The sequence below is a fragment of the Ochotona princeps genome, chromosome 5, assembly GCF_030435755.1.
Source record: "Ochotona princeps isolate mOchPri1 chromosome 5, mOchPri1.hap1, whole genome shotgun sequence".
NCBI classification, from domain to species: Eukaryota; Metazoa; Chordata; class Mammalia; order Lagomorpha; family Ochotonidae; genus Ochotona; species Ochotona princeps.
Genome location: NC_080836.1, coordinates 21,148,901 through 21,162,881, shown reverse-complemented (window position 1 = coordinate 21,162,881; position 13,981 = coordinate 21,148,901). Strand labels below are relative to the sequence as shown.

General features: G+C 42.0%; 1 long non-coding RNA gene across 1 annotated transcript in view; it reads right to left on the bottom strand.

The window, feature by feature from the left end:
* Window positions 1-886: 886 nt before the first annotated feature.
* LOC131480361 (uncharacterized) overlaps window positions 887-13,981 on the bottom strand; it is a 352,527-nt gene continuing 339,432 nt past the window's right edge. Inside the window, exon 3 of the long non-coding RNA XR_009245433.1 lies at window positions 887-1,192. This is a non-coding gene — a long non-coding RNA (uncharacterized LOC131480361). The remainder of the gene's footprint in view (window positions 1,193-13,981) is intronic.

Sequence of the window (13,981 nt, the reverse complement as noted above, 5' to 3'; positions counted from 1 at the left end):
GCATATAACCTAGGTGCATCTGTTCATCTCTGCAGTGCTTAAAATACCACAGCAATCTAAATGCTATGTAAATAGTTGTTAGACTGTATTGTTTAGGAAATCATCCCAAGAAAAAAGCCTGTTTATGATCAGTATAGATGCAATTTTTTTCCATTTGTCTCAAATATTTTCTGTCTGAGGTTAGTTGTCTCCACAGAGGCAGTCTGCATAGCAGCAGGGAGACACCTTAATTAATCAGGAGGAAATGGTGAGCTTCCCAAGGGATTACCACAGGGCACTCCGCTTCTCAGACCTCAAAACACTCTCTCCCATGGCCAGGAAGGTCAGTGGAGGAAAACGCAGCACACGTCTGCAGGACATTCCTTGCAGAGAGTGGACAGAAACAGGCTTGCCAGGGGAATCTGAGGAGCCAGGGCATTCAAGTTTGGGCCCATCCTGTGTTTAGCATGTTCTCGCTCTCTCTGGGCCTCATAAACTAATATGTCCCAGACACGGTATATTCCCTGGCATACAAAGGCCAGGAAACCGGTCTTCTCGATTGCTCCTCCAGCCAGCTTGACCCCAATGGAAGACTTGTAATCTATCCCAGAATCCTGGCAAAGCACCGTGGAAAGGAAATGAGTGAAAACAAAGACATATGAGCAAAGGGTCAAGTTGCCAGAAGTCTTTGAACAGGAAAATCAAAGACTCAGGGAGGAGTTAATCGCCTCTGGGAGGGTACCGGGGGCTCTTGAGCAGGGCCCCGGGGGCAGCTGGTGGGGGACTGCAAAGCCACCCTCCACCCACACGCACGCCCACATGGAACATCTGTTCACACCCAGGGAAGTGCAGGGAGCTTTTGTTTTCATTAACTGAAGAAAGAAGAAGGCATTTGGCTGGTGGGAAGGAGGGGGCAGCTAGGGAAATGAGTCGATTGCAAAGCTTGGATTGGCACCTTCCAGTCCAGATTTCCCACTTTGACAGTACAAGTGATGTTCAGACTTTGGTCTGTCAGCTTTCATGAAAGGCCTTTGTCAAGGAGAGTCGTTCCTGGGTCCAGGTGGCACAAAGTTGGGTGGAAGAGTCATTTTTGATAGGGTTCAGAGAAGGGGAGATGCTGTGACAGGAAATAAGAGATGCATTTCAGGAATCAGGACCAAGCAGGACCTGCACCTGTCTCTTCATCACCTCCGATCTCCATGTTCTGGCTGATCTGCAGGAGACACAGCCCCCTTTCAGCACATGTATTTGGCCATGAGTTGTAGAAGCAGATCTGATAGGAGGAACCCCAGTCAGAGATCAGTGAACACATCACAAGTTGCCATGGTGCCCACACTGACCAAAAGAGAGGGGACATGTGGTCCCACCTCCCAAGTATCTTGCAAGATGCATCTTGTTCATAATGCTAACCTGGCCCGAGAATGGGAATTCTGTGAAAGACAACCCGCTCTTACTAACCTGACACAGGCTTAAGACAGACCTACAACCAATTCAGCTTCCTGTTGGCAGCTCCTAAGGCTGATGGCATTGAGCACAGATGGCATTTCACTAGCCTAGGCACCTTGGCATCAATGCTGAACTTCTCCCACTGGAACCTTCAAACAGAAAAATTAAATGTGGCTTATTTGGGTAGCTTCCTGGAGTATATAACAGAAGTCATGAATTGGGAAGGAAACGATGAACTTGGCAGATTGCTTTGTGTGCCTATATACAAACCTCGTCTTGGGGGACTCCCTCAGGTAACTGGGGGGATACTTCGGGCAGGTAGAGAGTTACAGACTGATCCCACTGTAATGTGCATGTAAATGGAGTGGTGATCCCATCTTGTATTTGGAGATGGAGATGTCCGGACAAGCTGCTGATGCAAGTCAGTTAGCATCTAGTAAAAACTTCATGAACTCCCCGCCTCCCTCCTCTCCTGTTCACAAGCACCAGTCACGCCACGCCATTTGTCAGTGTCAGGACAGACTACACCAAGACACGCAGTGGAACCTATGAATTTGTTGGACAGCTCTCCACCTACCCCCAGTTCTCCTCACTCTCTTTCCTTGAATAACAGCAGAATCACATTTCAAGTCTCAGGTGAGCCATCCCTCTTTCTTGAACTCTAGTAGTTTGACTTAAGGGAGCATTCATGTATCCTGTCTATTGGCACCACCCTGTACTTAGCTCTTCCAAGGCCTCTGTATTTAACACCCCCTTCTTTAAGCAGCCTTATTGATCTACAGGAAGCTGCTTCTATTTAAACGGAACAATTTGACACATTCTGATATAGATGTACACCCGTGAAATCATCAACACAATCAAGACAGCAAGTGAATCCATCACACCCGAAAGCTCGTCTTCCCTAGTTATGTCTGTCAGCGGCCATGGATCCCCTTTGCATCATTCTCTACCAGCTTTCCTATTCTAAACTTAAATTAACGAACTAACATAACATTTACTCTTTTTTTGCCTGCTTTCTTTCATTCACAGCACAATTCTTTTGAGATTCACCCTTTTTTTAAATTACTGCTGCTGCTGCTATTTAATGTTTATTTCATAATTAGACCTTCACTCTACAATCTAGCAAAACTTGGAGGAAATGTAAAACCCAAAGGACTTCAGCAAGACAATTAAAGATGACACGATATTGTGAGCAGGTGGGGTGGAAGTAGTGCGCTTCCAGGACACAGAAGGAATAGTCTGGTGAATGAGATAAAGCATAAGCCACATTTCTTAGAGTTGGTCACACCCAGCTATGGTGATCTTGCTGTCTTGCCATCCCCTAACCCAAAGAACTTTAGGACTTCCAGAATTTTCATGCCTTCTTTTATCCTGCCAAAGACCAGGTGCTTGCCATCCAACCATTCAATATTGGCAGTGTGGATAAAATCTGGGTTGGGTACAGAATTTGTTGGGACCTGTAAGCTGTAGGACATTCTGCTTGTCAAGTTTTTCCCCATAGATGACCTTGCCACTAGTGCCATTACGTTGTGGGAATTGGTAACTCTGGTACACAAACCACAGAACAATTGGAATCTTTACAACCTAATCCTTTCTAGCCATTTCTCAATGAAAAAAAGTCCTTAAAATACATAGGTAGGCATATATATTATATATATTTATAAACATATGTTGTATATATTTACAAATATATATATATTTATATATATAAATATAGAATATATTATATATGAATATATGATATATAGTATATATAAATATATAACATATATTTATAAATATATATACAACATATATTTATAAATATGTATTTATAAATATATATATTATGTATATATAATGGGAGAGTAATGTAATGGTTCAATCGGCTAATCCTCTGCATACAAATACCAACATACCATATGGATGCAGGTTCATGTCCTGGCTGCCTCACTTCCCTTTCAGATGCTAACTTACAATGGGAAAGCAGCGGAGGATGTCCCAAAACCTTGGATCCTGCATTCACATGCGAGTTCTGGAAGAGCTCCTGGCTCCTGGTTTTAGATCAGCTGGGTTCCAGCTGTTGCAACCATGTGGGGAGTAAGCTGGAAGATAAAAGACTTTTCAGTTTTTGTCTCTTCTCTCTGTAAATCTTCCTTTCCAATAAAAATAAATAAATTTTAAAAATACATGTGTATATATATGGAACCACCCAGGTGCCAAAAAGGAGCATATAGTCAGAGTGGTACCTTAGGATCTTATAATTATGTGGTAACTAATAACAGTAGCTTTGTAGTTTTTTTTATGTACTCTTTTCATTTTTTTTAAATGTAACAGGTATTTTTGGACTCACACTAAGGTAGAGAGTTGTAATTAAGAACTTTCAAATTGTGGTCTGGTGCAATAGCCTAGCTGATAAAGTCTTCGTCTTGCATGCTCCAGGATCCCATATGGGCACTGGTTCTAATCCAGGCAGCCCAGTTTCCCATCCAGCTCCCTGCTTGTGGCCTGGGAAAGCAGTTGAGGATGGCCCATAGCCTTAGGACCCTGTGCCCACATGGGCAACCTGGAAGAGGCTCCAGGCTCCTGGCTTCAGATCGGCTCAGCTCCGGCCATTGTGGCCACTTGCAGAGTGAATCAATGGACAGAAGATCTTCCTCTGTGTCTCTCCTCCTCTCTGTATATCTGACTTTCCAATTGAAAAAAAAAAAGAGCTCTCAAATTGGACCTAAAAATATATATACTCTGAAGAGGCAGATTAGGACAAAATTAAACAAGTTGCCTAGTCTGTCTTTGAGTTCTAGAAGAGTAAGGACCTCTTCTGTAGAAGTTAGAAAGCTCACTAGATTTCAAGTTCACATTTACTCAATTCCTCAGTTAAGAATTTAGCATAAAAACTGATCCTGGGCCAGTAACCAATGAGGTTCTTAGAAAACGCAAAGTTATTAATGCCACAAGAAATTCATGATAAAAAAAATGTTAGCTAAACTCACAATTCAATTTTTTGAAATCCACAAGGAGACCTCTACTGTAAGACAACAGATAGAACACATTGTACATGCAAGATTAGACTTTGAAGTGCTTGAAGGAATAGAACGACAATTAGAAACAGAATCATAAGAAATGTTATGTACTATTTAAAATCATCCAATATCCGGTAAATAAAGAGAAGCCTATGGCAAGACGTGATAATGAGCAGTCTACAGAGGTTTGTAAGGGCAAGATTAGCAAGCTTGACGTCACAGAGATATGCAAATCTAGCATGTGGTATCTAGGAATGACAGAATCTGCGGGACATTAATAGGCCTTTAGTCACTGTAGCAAATGCCAGAACCCAACATCACATAACCATGCCCTCTGCAGCAACACCAAGGAAGTGGAAACCTATGAGAAAGAGATGATTCCCTCAAATTCTCACGCATTCAGAAGCAATTTGTGAGCCAAGAAAAGAGTCTGAATAAATATCAGACAATAATTTACAGCTATATATTATGAAGACCCCAAATATCAATCTATGGACATCGCAACTTAGGCAGTACTTAGAGAAAATTATTTAGAATGCATGTAGAAAGGGTATTAGTGATTTATGCATCCAACTAGAAAAGCGGCAGGAAACAAGAAAAGAACAAAGCAAATTCTCTCATATCAAAACACAATGACAATGTAATTATTGAGATCAGTAGAGAGATTAGAAAATATAAGAAACAAGATAAAAATGAATAAAACTAAAAGTCATTGTTTCAAAAATAATTGACAAATCTCTGACAGGTAGAGTGAAACAGTGATAGATTTTAAAATGCCAGGCATATGTATGATTACCAATGAGGAAATGTTAAAAAAAAAAAGAATCTATTCAGAAATGTGGTGGAGATTTTCAAAAATCATAATACTATGAATATTGGAACATTTAACGATGCAGTACTATGGAAAGATCAAATATCCTAGAAAAACATAAATTATTAAAGCCATCTGGGAAAATACATACCATTTGAACAGCTCTATCATTAATAAAGAAACTAATACATCAAAACGCATCAGGGGCAGGCTGTTAGCCTAGTGGTTCATTTACTCACTGATGTACTTGGGTTCAACAGCTGGCTCTGGATCCCAAGTCCAGTTTTCTGCTAATGGGGAATCTGGGAGGTGGGGGGATGCCTCAAGTGCTCGGGTTCCTGCTACCCTATGGGGCAGCATTCTCAGCTTTGCGATCCAGCCCCAACCCAACCCCAGCAGAGGTAGACAATTGAGGAGTGAACAAACAGATGGGAATTCACTCGCTGTCCATCTCCTCCCCCATTAAATGCATCTTAAAGTTTTTTTTTAAATGTATTCATGTACAATCACACAGGCACACAAGCACACACCTAAATATTAATCCTGCAAGAAAGTTCTACAAAATTATGGAAGAAGAGATATTCTAGCATTGTTTTGAAGAAGAGAGAGATGTCCCACATTCTCTTTTGAGGATAGTATAAAATCACAACAAATTAAATCAACAGTATAAAATAATTCAGTAAAAGGAAACTTACAGAAGCAGATATCACATAGGATAATAATAAATTTCCCCTCATGGGGAATTTTTTTTTTAAAGATTTATTTTTTATTATTGGAAAGCCAGATATACAGAGAGGAGGAGAGACAGAGAGGAAGATCTTCCGTCCGATGTTTCACTCCCCAAGTGAGCCGCAACGGGCTGGTGCTGCGCCGATCCGATGCCGGGAACCAGGAACCTCTTCCAGGTCTCCCACACAGGTGCAGGGTCCCAAAGCTTTGGGCTGTCCTCGACTGCTTTCCCAGGCCACAAGCAGGGAGCTGGATGGGAAGTGGAGCTGCCGGGATTAGAATCAGCGCCCATATGGGATCCCGGGGCGTTCAAGGCGAGGACTTTAGCCGCTAGGCCACGCCGCCGGGCCCCATGGGGAATTTTTTTCCTGGATTCATTGAAGTGTAATTGAGAACATTCTACATACTGAGGTGCACAAAATGATTCATGAAATAATCAAAACAAGTCAGTTAACGCTCTTATCATCATCATCATCTCCCTTAAATACCCTATTATTTGTGTATGGTGAGGACACTTAAGATCATATTCCAACCAAACTTCAAAGATCTGACCTGATGTGGTCATCCAAGCATACAATAGAGCCTCAGAACTTATCCACTGGATGATGAAAGTCTATACTCTCTGACAACCCCTCTTCCTTTCCCTACAGCCTCCAGCAGCCACCATTCTGTTTCCAGGGCTCACCCTTTTTAGATCTCACATAGAAATGTAAGAAAGTTGTACAGTATTTTTCTTCCTTCCGCTGACTTATTTCAGTTGCCATGATGCCCTCCAGTCCATCCATTCTGTCACAGGTGACAGCTAGGTGCCAAGGGATATAACTAGTTAAGCTGCTGATTCTGACAATGATTTCTCATGTCAGAACCCTGGATTGAGTTCTGGATTTGCATCTGCACCAGCTCCCTGCTATTGTACCTAGAAAAGCAGAAGATGGTATTTCAAATACTTGGGCCTCTACCACTCACATGTGAGGTCCGGATGGGGTTCCTGGCCTCTGGCATCAGCCTGGGCCAGTGCTGACCACCACTGTGGCCATTTGATAAGTGACCCAGCAGACAGAAGATTTCTGTGTGTGTGTATGTGTCTCCTTCCATTCTGTATTTCTGTATTTCTTCCACATCATACACACACACACACACACACACACACACACACACACACACACACATTAAATGGTAGGATGGCCATCTTTTTAAAGGCTCAATAATATTGCATTATACATACACTACATTTTCTTTATCAATTCAGCTGTTGATGGACATTTGGCTTGTTTTCATTTTTTGCCTATAGTGAATGATGAACATACCTGATTTGGGTATTATGGTCACAGAAGTTAAAGCTGCCACCTGCAATGCAAGCATTCCCACTGGGTGCCAATTTTTATCCCAGCTGCACAACTTCCGATCTAGTTCCCATTAATGGCCTGGGAAAAGCAGCAGAAAATGGTCCAAATGCTGGGGCCCCTGTAACCCAGATGGGAGACACAGATGATGTTCCTGGCCAAACACTGGGCACTGTGGTGATTTGGGGAGTGGTCCAGCAGATAGATAGATGATGGTGATGATGATGATGATGTGTGTATCCTTTCTCTTTAACTCTGCCTTTAAAATACACACATAAATATTTTCTAAAAATACCTGATTTTATATATTTGCCCAGATGTGGGATTGCTGAATGATATGGTTTTTCTACTTAACTCAATTTTTATTTATCTATTCAAGAAATAGACCAAAAGAGGGAGAAAGAGAACCAGGACAGGGCTGAATCAAAGTCAGGAATCAGGAATTCAACCAAGGTCTCCCACACGGGTGGCAGGAATCCAACCATCTGAGCCATCAGTGCTGCCTTTAGAGTCAGCAGTAACAGCGAGCTGGAGTTAGGGGTCAGAGCCAGGAATCAAAGCTAAGTACTGTAATTCACGGTATGGGCTTCTTAGCTAGCACCTTAACCAGTGAACCAACCACCTGTTCTACTGTTAATTACAAAGATCCTCCATACTGGTCTCCATTAAAACTGTACCAACTTCCCTTCTCACCATCAGTGCACAAGGCTTGCTTTTTTTCCACATCCTCACCTATATTTCTTAGCTGTCACCTTTTGGATAACAGCCTGCCTAACAAATCTAAGGTGGTATCTGTGGCTTCAATGTTTCAAAACATTGAGCATCTTCTCAAATTCCAACTGGCTAATGGAGTTATGTATGTCTTCTTTGAAAATATGTCTATTCAGCTCACAAACATTGTTTCTAATCTTTCTAAGTGGATTTAAAACCTCAATGTACAAAAACAAAACTGTAAAACTAATGAAATAAAATTAATTTGGGAAAAAAGAAGTGAATTTCAAGCTATGAAGAGACAAAAAAAAAAAAAGGCCACAGAGGGAAAGGAAACATAAAGTTAATTTGAAAACAAAGTCATAGTATTATCATTTATGGATACCTCCACTAGTAACAAAAACAGAGAAACATATGTGAGAATGACAGATCAAGTTCATGTGAGTATTTATCTTTGATGAAGGAGGGAGAAAGAAGGAAAACATGAGACAACAGATGGGCACATAACTTCTCATGCTTTAAGCAAATCTAAAAGAATATGGCAGAAAAATAGGCATTGTTTCAACTTTGTGACAGATACAATGTGTCTGTTACATTAATTCCTCTACTCACCTTTTTTTTTTTTTTTAAGATTTACTAATGTATTTGAAAAGCAGTGCTACAAAAGGAGAAAAAGGTAAAGAAGGAGAGGGAGAAAGAGAGTTTCCATCTGCTGGAAGGTTCACTGCCTAAATACCCACATAGCCAGTCTGGCTAGGATAAAGCCAGGAGCCTGGTGCCCAACCTGGTAACAGGGGTTTGATACTTTGGCCTTCTCCCTCTGCTTTCCCAGGCACGTTGGCAGGAAACCACATCAGAAGCAGAACTGCCAGGAATTGAATCGGCGTCGTGATATGAGAAAATGGCTAAACTTGCTGCATCACAATGCCAGCCTTACTCACCTATATTAAGGAATTAACATGTTTCTGACCTAGGACAGTGAGAAACCTCCTCTCAGATACCCCACCACCCTAGTCTCCCCATCTTCTCAACACAACGTAACTAACATGTGACAGAAACAGAACCAACACAGCTCCATTCCACATCCCTATCTGCTCTTTCTGGAAACTGCCTATGGCTGCCTTTCTGGGCAAGCATTCAAGTGATTTCCACTCTAAAGTGTTCTATGGATTTACTAAACCAACAAGAAGTCAGGGGAGAACCTTAAATCACTGTCTTTGCAAGCTACTATTTTTTGCTAGTACCGAGAGCTTATCCCCACATAAAATCAATGAGGGAAAGGGAAGCCCGGGAGTGAAAATCAAGCACTTCTATTCCTTGGAAGTACACAGCATTACTCCTGCAGGCTGGGGGTCAGCAGGAATAGGGGGAGTTTTTAGGCTGCCTGCTTACCTGGGAAAGCACACTCAGGCAAAGGTGTCCCACCTGCAGCTGCTAAGTCAGGAAGGGGGAAGGCAACAGCTCTGGGCAGAGACTCCAAGAGCAGAGAGATGGAAGAATGGTTCTAGAGGGTACCCCCAACATTCTCTAAGGCAGCAGTTTTCAACCACAATAACGGGGAGCAGTGGAGGATACGAGGAAGGCAATGTGGGATACAGTGGCCTTACCCCTAAGGTTCTAATGCAATTGGTCTGAAGCAGGTTACTGGAATCATTTACAAGCATACCAGGTAATTCTCATTTTCAGTTTCTGCACAAAGGACCAAGAGAAGTAACTTGGGAGGACTATTAAAAGAAGTCGTTTTCTCAAGAGCTAGCCCAAGTGGAATGAAATGAGATAATTCAGGCTCTCCACCCAACTCTGTAACCTTCTATGTGACCTGGAGTCAGTAACTTAATCTGACTCCACTTTTATGTCCTCACTTGGACCATGGGGACAATTCTACCCATTCTACAGCAATGGTAGCAATTGGAAAGATACGTGCAAAAGAATGCCCAGTGCTTGGCTATCATCGTCACCCAGGAATGGCTCATCTGTGGTCAAGTCCATCCTTGTGGTCACATTTTCAGAATCACACATAAGCCACTGCCGTAAGTGACTCATAAACTTCCACCCACACTCAAGAAGAAAAGTGTTCGCTCAGAGCACCTACCTGGTTCTCTGTGGATCAAACATTGGTCTTTGGCTGCAACAGCAAGTCCTAAAGAGCCAAGCCTCAGTTACTCATGGCAATGGAAAAGAATAATGAAAAAGTAACCCAAAGTCTCCCTGTTTGAGACTTGAAATGCACCCCAGGCTCTGGCTTCTCTCACAAACCAGCAGTTTGTGCAGTTGGTGACAGTACAGCAGGTGCTCATTTCAAATATAGACAAGGGAAGGAATGGATGGGAAGAAGCAAAGGAAGAAGGCGAAATGCCAAATTTCAAGTCTCCCTCACCTTTCGTGCTTAGTCCATATGCTCATTTCAGAATCTCTAAGACACAGATCCTCCCATTTTCCTTGGTTAGTGACTACGTCACTGTGGATTTTCTCTCAACCATCCACGAGGTCTGTCTGCAGCTGTCTAGGATCTGGCACAATGAGAAAGAGAAATGAGAATGTCAACACCCTCTCTAGAACTCTTCTACCAACTATGGACTTTACAAGAGACAGACAAGGTTCACGTGCTGTGTCTGTATTTAAACAGGTTAAAGATTAGACACTACTCGCAAACCAGAAGAAAGCCATAGTCACTTTGCTATTGGAAATAGAAGACATTCTTCCACAACTGCTCATAGCCTTTAAGCACCCACCCATCAACCCCAGTTTAAGAGGGGAACATCCAAGATATGGAAAGTTGCCATCTCATCTGTTTTTAGAAGTGTTACTAGACAGTTCTTGAGAAAAAAATGTCATCTCTTCATTAATTGGCAATACAAAAGAAATTAGTTTAAAAAGCTTCACACATATCTCTACTGTCCCATACTCTTACTGTTCAATATAATTACCTACATGCTCCTAGACACAAATTCTAGAGCTAGACAGAATTCTTAGCATGAATATTGGCTGAAATGTGCTTCAACGAATGCTTATTTTAATGAGTCATTGGTGCTTATCATGAAATCTCCTGCGTTTTTGTACAGAAACCCTCAAACCTAACTTGCCAGACCTCCCTACCAGCACAGAGCACTGAAAATATGAATCTTCAGAACAAAGAATACCAGAACAATGCTTTACAAGCAAAACACATTCAACATCACAGTAAGCAGCACCACTGTCTGATACAAACTGTGGGAAGTGGACTGACAGCAGCTTGTCATGGGCCTGAGGAACAAGACACACCTATTTTATAACTGTCGGGTCCCAAATGGGCAGAAACCACACAGCTGGAGGCTGCTGCAAAAAAAAAAAAAAAAGGCAATTTATGCAAACTAAGATGGAAAAGATGAATCAAAGTAGGCTGTTCTTTATTATATGGTTGTTTGGGGCTGTAATATTTTCCTCATAACTAAAAATCTGTAGTCATACTGTGTGTGGGGGAGGCATAATCACCAAAACCAGCCTGGTACGTACCACATTTTCCATTGGGTACAGAACATGGTTTGTGGCTCTGAACACTATTTTCTCACCAAGTCACTGGTTGCCTTTCTCATTTTGCCTGTTACCACTTGGCCACAGTCTCTGGGCTTGGATTATATCCATAGGATTTGCACATGAGTTCAGGTAGCCTGCCCCTGAGAATGGTCATCCAGCTATGCATGACCCTTCCCAAACAGGCTAAGATGGTGCAGCCAGAAGATGCTACTTGACTTTCAAGTTGTTTCTCTCCCACCCAGACAAGACAAGTGACCTGAACACCACCCCTACCCCACCAGCTCCGCCTCTGCAGAGCAGGCCTGACAAGCTGCTTACCATCACCGTAAGACCTTCAACACTTTACTTTTGCTCCCTTTTTTCAGAGTTCAGGGCCCCTTATCTACATTCCCTCTGACCCCTGCACCTGCCTCTGCCATTAAAAATCAAAGGGATGCTATGGAGATAATATGTTTGCATGTTGAGCTTGCATCATTTCTTAAATATCTCTGTATCGCCATGTGTAAAACTTTGAGTGGCAGCTACTAGGGGTGTTAAGCAGACTTATGTCCTTGATGAATCTTTCTGCCATCAAAGAAATGTCCAGAATATAAAATGAGATGTGAGAGGACTTGAGGAAATCCCATCCAGTCCACCATCTGGGAAGGAGACCTCACTCCCAAAGACCACCAGCACTGTTTTCTACCCAGAAGCAGCTCTCTGTTCTGAGTGAGGGAAAACTGGGTCCATTCTAGCACCACTTTGCTGATATGCCTTTGTTCTTCTAGTCACTTTGAAGACTAAGGATGCTTGGTCTGATACACACAACACCGTGATAGTAAAAATGATTTTGCAGCCAAACCTAACTGGGCAACACAGGATGCTGAACAGGTCCCTCTCCTCTCTAGTTGTCACTTCACAACCACCAAAATGGCTGCAACACAAAGGACAACAATAGGAGGCATCCCTGTAGCTCTCCTTTAATGCACCTGGGAAGGCAACAGAACACATCTTCAACTGCTTTGACCCTTGCACTCACTTGGGAAACTCTGATGAAACTCTTGGCTCCTAGCATTGGACTGATCCAGCCTCAGTCATTTCAGTCATTTTGAGAGAGAATCAGCAAATGGAAGATCTCTCTTTCTCTCTCACTCTTATTTTTACATATTTAAATAAATCTTTAAAGAAGGTAAGAGCCAATGTTGTGGCTTGGTGGCTAAGGACTCCACCTGTACACACCAGCATCCCATATGGCACAGGCTTGTGTCCCAGGGCTTTAGTTCTGACCCAGCTCCCTGCTAATGGTCTGGAAAAAGCAGCAGAAGATGATTCAAGTCATTGGGCCCCTGCATTACATGTGAGAGACCCAACAAAGCTCCTGGCTTTGTCCTAGTCCAGCTTTGGCTGCTGTGGCCATCTGGGAAGTGAACCAACAGATGAAAGAGCTCTCTCTCTCTAACTTTCAAATAAATACATCTTTTTTTATTATAATCAACTAAATAAATAAATAACAAGTATTAGCAAGGACGTAGACAAATGGAAAGTCATTGTATACATTGCCAGTGAGAATGTAAAATGATGTGATGGCTTTGGAAAATTGACAGCAGTTTCTCAAAAAAGTTAAATTTAAGTCAACCACATGACTCAGAAATTCCACTCCTAGGAATGTTACCAACTGGATAAAAATCTTTCTCACAGTTCTGGAGATTGACTAGGTAAAGTCAAGGAGCTTCATCCAGTGAGGGTCTTCTTGCTGCATCATAACATGGCAAAAGGCAAGTAACCATGCAGAAGACAGAGAGAAGACAGTCCTTCATAAAACCCCTACTCCTGAGATAACAGCCCTCTTGCATTTACAGGCAGTAACCTCAGAACCTAATCATTTATTAAAAGGCTCACTTCTCAACACTACTGTGATGGCAATGGAATTTCAACATGAGTTTTAGAGCAGCCATATCCATACCCAAGAAAACACACCTATTCAGACAAAATATTATGCACACATTTTCATAGCAGCATGCCTTCTTAAGAGCCAATCAATAAAAGCTACTCAATGTCCACTGAGGGATGAATGATACTGCAGCATACTATTGAGCCCCTAAATGGATCACGTGGGGATACACACTCTATCATGTATGATCCCTAACAATGTTGTGCTCAGGGAAAGAAAGAATGAGGCCTGTGTGTTTCTTGGTTATAAGGTCTCTTTAAGGAGTGATGAAATGTTTTGTAACCAGAAAGAGGTGACAGTTGCTCAAGACTACAAGATGGCATACTTCATAGTGGCTGGTATTAGGTCACAAAACTGAAGCTGAAGAAAAATGTTTCATATTTAATTTAATCCGGATTCTATTTGTCTTTGCACCAACATTCATAAAATATAATTTATATATTATACATTATGTATGTATATAATATACATAGAGACACAGATTATTAATGGAAAAGGAGTCCTTGAAAGTCCTCAC